Source organism: Pterocles gutturalis, unplaced genomic scaffold (assembly GCF_000699245.1).
Source record: "Pterocles gutturalis isolate BGI_N339 unplaced genomic scaffold, ASM69924v1 scaffold8008, whole genome shotgun sequence".
NCBI classification, from domain to species: domain Eukaryota; kingdom Metazoa; phylum Chordata; class Aves; order Pterocliformes; family Pteroclidae; genus Pterocles; species Pterocles gutturalis.
The window spans coordinates 39,523-48,569 of record NW_010120377.1 but is presented as its reverse complement, the minus strand read 5'-3'; positions in this window follow the sequence as shown (position 1 = coordinate 48,569).

Below are 9,047 nucleotides of genomic sequence, written 5' to 3'. Positions count from 1 at the left end.
CAAGAATTTTGAGACTTACATGACAGTTCAAGTTCTCCTGTTCTCCATGCAGCCTTTCCACAGGCCATTTCTGTGCAACCAACTTCTTTTGGTCCCAGCTGAAACTAAAAATGATCTTCTTGCTAAAAGCGTGTTTCTCTGTGGATCATTTTGCTCAAGTATGTTTGTTGCTAAGGCTCCCATTAAACTGTGCTAATAAGAGTGCAGTTCAGAAATGCACTAAACTTCTTAATAAAATAATGAGAAAATATTTTCCTAAGGGAATATTTATGTGGGATTTGTAGCTTATACCTTTACCCTTCATATTCTGCTCTTTGCTTTGTTAAGAGACAGTGCATTGCCTGAAACGATTGTGACAAAAGGGACCATCGTGGGCCCTTTTTATTTTTGAACAATGACAAACAGGTGGACTGGTTTGCCAAGGTGCATCTAGTAGGAGGGAACTCCACATCCTCCACTGGGGATGAGACTCTGGATGAATTCAGTAACCATAACAACCATGATCCTCACCGCAGGACTGTAAAAAAATTTGTTTTGCTGCTATTTCTCCCTAAAAAATATTTTAGCTTTCAGTATTTCTTGAACACTAATAAAATGGAAACACTAAAATTAAACTTAAACCAAAACTTTGCTCCACTTGAAGTTAAAATATGTTAGTTGCTTCATTATACCCTCCTTGAGTGCCTGTGTAAAGTGGACAAAGGAAAATTAAAATAGGTCTCTCTAAATGAACATCAGTATCTGACAATTCAGATTATATTGACCACAATCCAGTGCTAAGCTATTCTCGTAATGATATAAGCTCACTAGACCTGTATTTGAAAGCTCAGCTGAAAGCTGTTCTTCAGTGATCCTAATAATGAAAAAAAATATTTAGGACCCTGACAATATGTCAAAAGTAATTTTGCTGGTCTGCCAGCCTTTTAGGTTAATTGTACCTCCCCTGTAATAAATATGGAGATATTCTGCTCTCAGTTACACTACGAACTAACAGAGTCATTTTGGACTTGTAAACAGATTAATCTAGATTTACAGAAGCAAGAAAATAAGTCCAATTTCAAAAGCTTAAGTATGCCTTTTTGTGTTAATTTGAAGTCACCCAAACAAAGGGACAGAAAGACTCCTGAAGGGACCAGTGCTGGAGAAAGCTCCAGTCTCCAGGCATCTGAAGCCCCAAGGGACAAGCCCAGGGCCAGCTCTGCTCCTGGATCTGTGCAACAGTTGTCTTCAGTCACATAAAGGAACACGGTCAGAGACAGACTGTGCTTTACCTAAACCCTATTGCCTCAAAGATGTGACCAAGCAAGCTCTTAGATGCAGAGCATCATCTGTTTCATTTCCCAGATCCTGGCTTACTCTATTGCCAGCCCAGACCCAGGTCAAGTCCTAGACCTAGGCTGAGCATCCTTGCTGGAGAGCCCTCTCCTGCATCTGTGCCTCACCTGTCAGGTGATAGGCTTGGGTTTGGATTCACCTCTTCCCGTACATCAGGAATGCTCATCAGCACCCTGGAGGGATGCTGGGTGCTGTGGAGTGCTTGGTGGCTGATGGCTGGCAAGGTGGCATAGGGTTGTCCTGTGGGGATGTCCTGACAAGGGTCTCTCTCCACTCTGGGATTCATCTTCCACTTTGGCTCAGAAAGATCAGGGTTTGCTGAGGTTTGGGGAGCACTGAACAGCATAAATTGAAGTGCAGAGGGCAAGGGAGGCTGGAATTAAAAGAGGATCATGAACAACTGGTTCTTTCAAAAGCATTAAAATTTATTTTTAAATACTCAGGATACTAAGGGCTGTACATATCAGAACAAAGCACGTCCTTTGGTCATGCAGCAAACAGGACATGCTAGAGTTATTAAATACCCCAAGAAGCATGTTAAAACACCTAAAGGAACCACTCAGAAAGTTAGGTACTTTTATGTTAAATCACATCAGTAGTACAAACCCTGTCATGTTTATAGCTCCCCAAAGCACCTCTTAAATACGATAATAGAAGTCTGACTAGTCTGGCATTGTCATTTCAATTAAAAGCTCTATTCCTCCTGACAGGAGCAAGTAAAAGAAAATACAGTTGGGACCCTACTCCAACCTCAAAAAAATACAAATGCTTTCCTCTATAAAATGGTAAACTGGTGGCATAGCTTAGAGATTGCTCTGGCCTATGTTCCATATGCAAACATCCCCAGAAATGGGATTTCATGGCTGATTCAATTTGCTAACATGAAAAATGGCACAAGTCCATGAACCCTTTTACCCTCTCAGAGCACTTTTATTCCCCTCCCACCCCACCCCCCAGAAAGATTTTTCATACAGAAATTCCCAAGGTTTCCAGCATTAAAAATCAACTGAACCTTCTAATTTTATCAAAATGTTTCCATTAGTTTGAAATTTGTTTTCAGAATTTCATTCTGCTGGAAACTGTCACATTTTATCAAAAGTGTGAGTTACCCATTAAAGAGAAAATACAGTTTCCAGCCTGTTCTGTTAAGCAACATGGTTGTGCAGAACACAATAGTCCTACATTTTTTCCTGTAGGTATAAAAAATCTGCAGATCGCCAGTCTCACCAGACCACACTGCTACTACACTCATCTCTGCTAGCTGGGTCACAGCCTTCTACAGCATACTTCACTGTTTGTAAGACCTGGAGAATGCCCCTAATGTTCACAATGTCCAGTTTGTACTTAATTTAAAAAAAAAAAAAAAAAAAATTAAAGTCACTCTGGCACACATACAAGGGGAGGATAAACCTTATCCATTGACAAATCTATCATCTTCCTAAGTGATTGCCAGCAGCTAACATTGCCATTTCTGCCTTCCGAGGGCAGAGATATTTGTCTGAATAAATGCCAAGTAGCCAACTCTGTACGCTCATCGCTTGCTGTATGTAAGCAGCGATCCTTGTCTTTTTTTGGTGCATGCAGAGAAGGCTGGAGTCTTTTCAGATGTCTTGTTCTTATCAAACTGAGCAGTTTAATTGTCTTCTGGGTGCTCATGCGTACCTAACAGGTACATTGCTGTGCATCAGCCAGCCAAGAACACTCTCAAGGGAAGTAATCAACACTCGGAGAGCTTCTCAGATGATAAGAGCAACCATCAACAACAACTCTTGCTAGAAAGGTGATAATTGTAATAGTTTTGCAATAAACTTCTCTATCTGCAGAGAAAAAAAAAAAGGGGGGGGACAATTAACACGCTGTAATATTTTTGCTACTTCGAAAATAAGGACGTGCACACACTGCTGATGCTGTTGTGAGGAGACTGGTTCCTTCACAAAACCTTGCAGAGGAGAAGCGAAGAGGAAGGGCAGTCCTCACCTCTGCAGAAAAGTTGTTTTAAAATATTCGAAATATTAAAAGTCTGCATCACTGTTCGAAGCCTGGGCTCTTCTTCACTCCAGAGGGGGAAGGAGCAATGGTGCAGCGTTCAGCCCTGTCCCCAGGCAGCTCCTTGACTTTGGGTCTGGCCAAGCCACAGTGTGGTGGTGACAATCCCTCTTCACCTCCAGCCCCAGATGCTTCTCTCTGCCCCATCAGGTGCCCCTGGTCACACAACCACTGGTCACACAACCACTCCCTGGGCCGCTACCCAGCTGGGATAGCTCAGCCAGCTTTTCTCTTACAAGTTCATTCAGAAGAGCTGCCCCAGCAGAGGTGATGAGTTGGCTGCCCCATTGGGGCTGCATATCAAGGACATGGGGACAGCAATGTCCACAGCCAGCATGGCTGCAGCCAGAGGGGACCGGGAGTAAGCACAGCTCTCCCACCTCTCAGGCCATAACCTGGCATGTCTTTGTCATCACCAGAGTTTGGTGCAATTTCACAATTTCTTAGTAAATCAGCCTGAAGGAGGTATGGTGGGATGAACATGGAGACCTGGGGTTCTCCTTCATTCATTTCACCGGAGAAGTTCAGCACCTAAAATAAAACAAGAGAAAGAACTGTGATCTCACTGTTCCCATGGCACTTTACTTGAGCATCTATGAGTCCTACAACATTGTAGTGATTCAAAAACATGCCTAAAAATTCCTTTTACTTGTCAGCGTGAAGTTCCCATGGAGCACGTGCATGCCACAGCAGATTATATACCAGCACACGCTGTTTTGAGGACAAAGGGAAGCTGATGGAGACACGTATTTTCCCTCAATTAGGCAATAAACCGTTCGTCTATTTGCATTGCATTTTGTTATGTACATTTTATACATGAACAGCGTCTGTAATTTGACTCATCTTTTATGATAGAACCAAAGGGAGCCACGATATTATGTTGTATTACTATCATTTTCCTCACAGGAATGAATCATATTCCTTTACAGCCACCAGGACAGACTTTCCCCCAGTAACACACAGTAAGTGCTAGTTTCTGAATGCTAAAGAGCAGAGAGCTGGCTGGGGAAGTATGTGGCTATGTAAATAAATAAAAAACCAGCAAAACCCTGATCTGCCCATTTTCCTCTCCTACTTCCAAATTTGAGTTTTTAGCAAAGTGATTTTTAAAAATAAATATTTCTAAATGACAACAAATCATAGAGTTATAGAATCACAGGATGGTTTGGGTTGGAAGGGACCTTAAAGACCATCAAGTTCCAACCCCACTGCCATGGGCAGGGACACCACCCACTAGCCCAGGTTGCTCAAAGCCTCATCCAGCCTGGCCTTGAACCCCTCCTGCTGGTCATGCTGCTGGTGATGCAGCCCAGGACACAGCTGGCTTTCTGGGCAGTGAGTGCACATTGATGGGTTATGTCCGGCTTTTTACCAACAAATACCCCCAAGTCCTTCTCTTCAGCACTGCTCTCAATCTGTTCATACCATTAAGAACAAAGACATATTTGTGGAAGGAGTTAGCAGGAATCTTTGGAGAAATCCAGAGATCAGCTTTGGGGCTCAGAAATTCTGGACTTGGAGAAGTAGCGAGGAAACCTTTCATTCAGCCTTCGTGTTCAGAGTGGGCCTAGTGATTGGAAAGGTCTATGGAATGCAACAGCCAACATCATAACATCTCAACATCATAACCTCTCATCATAACACCCCTGCTTTTATGCACTATTGGTACAGACAGTGCTCACTGGCAGAGTAATAACATGATCAGACAGAAAAGCAATATCTAAGAATTGCAGGTGCAATAGAAGAGCTACTGAAGTTGAAAGCAGTACTGTATTCAATCACTTGAGCCCCAAGGGAGCACTCAGTTTATGAGCTTCTGCTTCCACAAGACCTGTCAATTAAACTTAAGATTACATAGTTTGGAAATTGCTCTACGATAAACAGATCAGGATTTATTACATGGTGTCTAATTTACAGCCACATACGAAAGCCAAAATGGTGGAGGTTTAACACCGACTGTAGAGAACATGTTCTCTTTGTAGTCACCTTCTGCAAGGCACAGAACACCGCACCCATGGACACTCCTTTCCTCTACCTGCAGTGCCCTCCCCTCCATCCAGAAGACAAATTTAACCCCTGCAATAGCAGGTGTTTCCGCAGTTCTGTGCACAGCATAGGCACAACTTCATTCAACAGGCTTCCCTGTATCCCAGAGTGGCACTGTCTCTTAGTCCCTGCTCAGGCAGGTTTTAGAGCCGGCAGAATGCAGGTTACACAAAAACTCAGGAGAAAACTGGCCGACTTCACAAGAACGGGAATGAGTGCTCAGCCCCAGACACCTGCCACCATGAAAATGGCTCTGAAGCCCTGCATGCTTTCTGACACTAGAAAGAAAAGCATCACAGCCTGTGGAGTTCGAGGGGAAGGGCAATCTCTGCCAGCTGCTGCATCCGCTCTGGGACTGGCGGATAAAGGTGGATAACAAAGCCAGTGCTTCATTCCCTCTGCCAGGAAACACCAACCAGCAGAGCTGAGCCAGTGCACACAGGGAAGGGGTCAGGTCCTAGAACAGACCAGCATGAAGCAACACTCTTCCTGCAGAAAAAGGCAAAAACAGAGAGCAAGCTGAGACTTACCTGCGGGTTCAAACATTACTCTGTTATGGAGTGAGCATGGCTTTATGCTTCCTCTTAAAAACTAAATTTGAATCTAGCTTTTCCAAAACTATTGCACTGAGTTAACACACTGGACAAAATTTGCACGGGGCTTCTCATCAGCAGGCTTTGGTCTGCTTCAGCCTCCTTGTCATCGTCATTCCCTCCCGGATGATGCTTTCATGTCGTCTCCACCCAGGCCAAGTCAAGCAGGCTCACAGGATTAGGAAGCACAGAGTGCTGTAGGTTTGGGGTTTTAACAAATGCTTTCACCATAACAGTCCCTCCTACATCCAACTTTTTTTTACATTCTCCGTCCTCTTCTTACAGAATTTGCTAAATCACTAATAGACAAAAAACATCCCTATGTCCAGGCTTAGCATTGCCAACTCCTTTCTCCCATTAATAAGGATTTTCTATAGTTAGGCTTTCCTCACATTTCAGGATATTAATTTTAGAATTAATCCAGCAGGTGTTGTGAAAATAATTATGACTAGCATATGGCTTCATTCAACCAATTTGGCTCTCATAACGGCCACATGTTGATCGTACCCACTCTATAGAAAGCCCCCCTTCCCGCACAGCTACTGTGAGGCACAGCAACAGAAACTGAACGAGTAGCCTCTTCAAAAACGTCCTTGGTGCACAGCAAGGCAGGCATCCATGTATAAGACTCTGTATCACACAGTGGTGTTCTTCCCAGCCATTCTTTTCTTTCTGTGCAATTAGCTTGCCACACGACGGTGAGGGCAGGAAAGAGGGTTTGAGGGTACACTTGGAATAACGGATGCATTAGGGGCTAGATCTTGTAATCCCTACTTGTAATCCGTCTCAGGCTCAAGACAAAGAGAAGAAGAGCTGAGCTGCACACTGCTGGGAGTTCTCGTATTTGCAGACTCTATTATAGATTTTAAAATATCAAAAGCAGAAAACTCAATGGACCCTCCTTAAACTATGGGTGGACAATTAAATAATCCCAAGAAGTCTGCCAGGAAGCGAACTTGTCACATGTAGCACCCCGCTGCCTTTTTCCACTTTCATTTCAACTAACGCTGCAGGTTCATTTAATTATCTAAGTGAATAACTTAATGATAAATTCCATTCCTGACAGCTGAGTAATTCTAATAGGGAGAATTTTAATAGGGAATAATAAACCAGACTTTTAAAAAATTCACTTTGATTCCATCTCATCTTTAATTAAGTCAGTTCTGGAAAGCTTCAAGTCATAAAGGTCATTGAAAGATGTTGGCAAATTCATTAATTAGCATTAAAGGCTGGAAAAAATACATAGGTCCAATTTCAACACAGGCATTAAAGTAACCGTAAAGAAAACTGCATGTCATTATCAAAGTTATCACTATATATTAGTCTGAAATGCAAACATTACCTTGGGCTAATTGCAAAATAAATGCTTCTATTTTTTAATTGCACTTCTACTAAATTTGCTTTAGCCAGAGTAAAATAGTGTTGTTTTCCAACTAGTGACTAAAACTTGATAAATAATTAATTTTTCAGCGTTTTGGGATGAACTTTGGAAAATGGTTTGTCTCCAAATAAATCAAACCTGAAATTTTTCTTTTCAAGGTGTCACTGAGACAAGCAAACAAGAACACTGCTCGAAGTCAGCCTGCAAAATTGTTTGATTTGAAAGGCCACTTAAATCTGTGTACTAACATTTGCTTTTGGATCAAATTGTAAAGACGGGAAGCTGTTCAATAAAAATTCAACATTTCAAATAAAAAGAAAACCCGTGCTTGCAAATAAGAGATTATTTTTCCCCCTCAACTGAAACAATTCACTAACCTTTCTCTAAATTCACAGCACACATCCATTTCTGGGGGTCAGTTCCCTCTGTTGAAAACCCTCCACCCACATCTAGTTAAAACCACTTTCAAAGAGTTTCTTCACCAGTTATCTAAAGGCATTGCTCGAATATCATCCAAATCGAATAGATCAGGTGAGCACAGTGGCTATAAGCCTCTAACAAAATGCAACGTATTTCTCAATCAATAATGGTACCCTGGGTTTGGCCAAACATCTCCTGGGACACCGCCTGTGGCAGAGGCGAGGGAACTGAAGGCAGAAGGAAGAGCCAAGAGCCCCAGGGATCTACCCTGCCCCCAGCTATCAGCCAGAAGGTTTTTCTCCACCGGCGCTCTTTGCAGATGGAAGAAGCCAGTGGAGTCTCCTGCAGACGTTAATCAGACTATAAAAGCATTAGGCTGCTTACTGCTCGGTGGGGTTGCTACAGAGATCGTCTAGTAGGAGTGCACTGTTGGACGTCCATACTTTATGTAATGACAAGTGCTCATAAAAATAAATGAATATATTTAGAATTATTTTACAAGTACATATGGGAAATATGTACTGCACTTGCTCTCATGGAATGGGACTGCACTTAGCCAACATCTTCTGGAATCACATTTGCAGCCTAAATAGATTAGTACTTAAATTTATTATCTTCTTAGTCCAGACTGGACAGGACCAGAGCTGAGGTCCCTTGGGGAAACTTCTCATCTTCAATCATCTCATCAGCCATGAATAAGAAAGAGTGCAGATCTCAAACTAAATGCAGCTGTGCAGCATCCTAAGGACTGTTTCGTGCCTGACTTCAGACCTGATGGTCAGAAATACTCATTCTCCTGTTTCCCGATGAAGCAAGCTTCCAGCAGCGCAGCAAGCCCTGGCTAGTTTCCTGCTGCTGTGAAAATTGACTCCATATCCACATGCCTGGTGAAAATGTATTTTGTTCTTCTGACAACCCAAGGTCGTAGAAGGTCATTTACAAATAGTGATGACTTAATATCAAAATGAAAGCAAACCTTGCAATGAATTTGCGTAAGTTTGGGGTTTGGGGATTTTCAGCCTGTTCCAAGCAGCAAGATTCCCTGTAAATTCCAGTTCAGACAAGATCCCTCATCATCAGTGCCATCCAAAAGGCGTGCAGGATTAGAAACAGTGCAATATCCAGAAAGCAACGTTATTCGTCAGCATTCCCTGATAACATTCACATGTCTGGCTATTTCCAAATCACAAGCCTTATCTGCCTCCCGGAGACAGCCACAGCCAGCA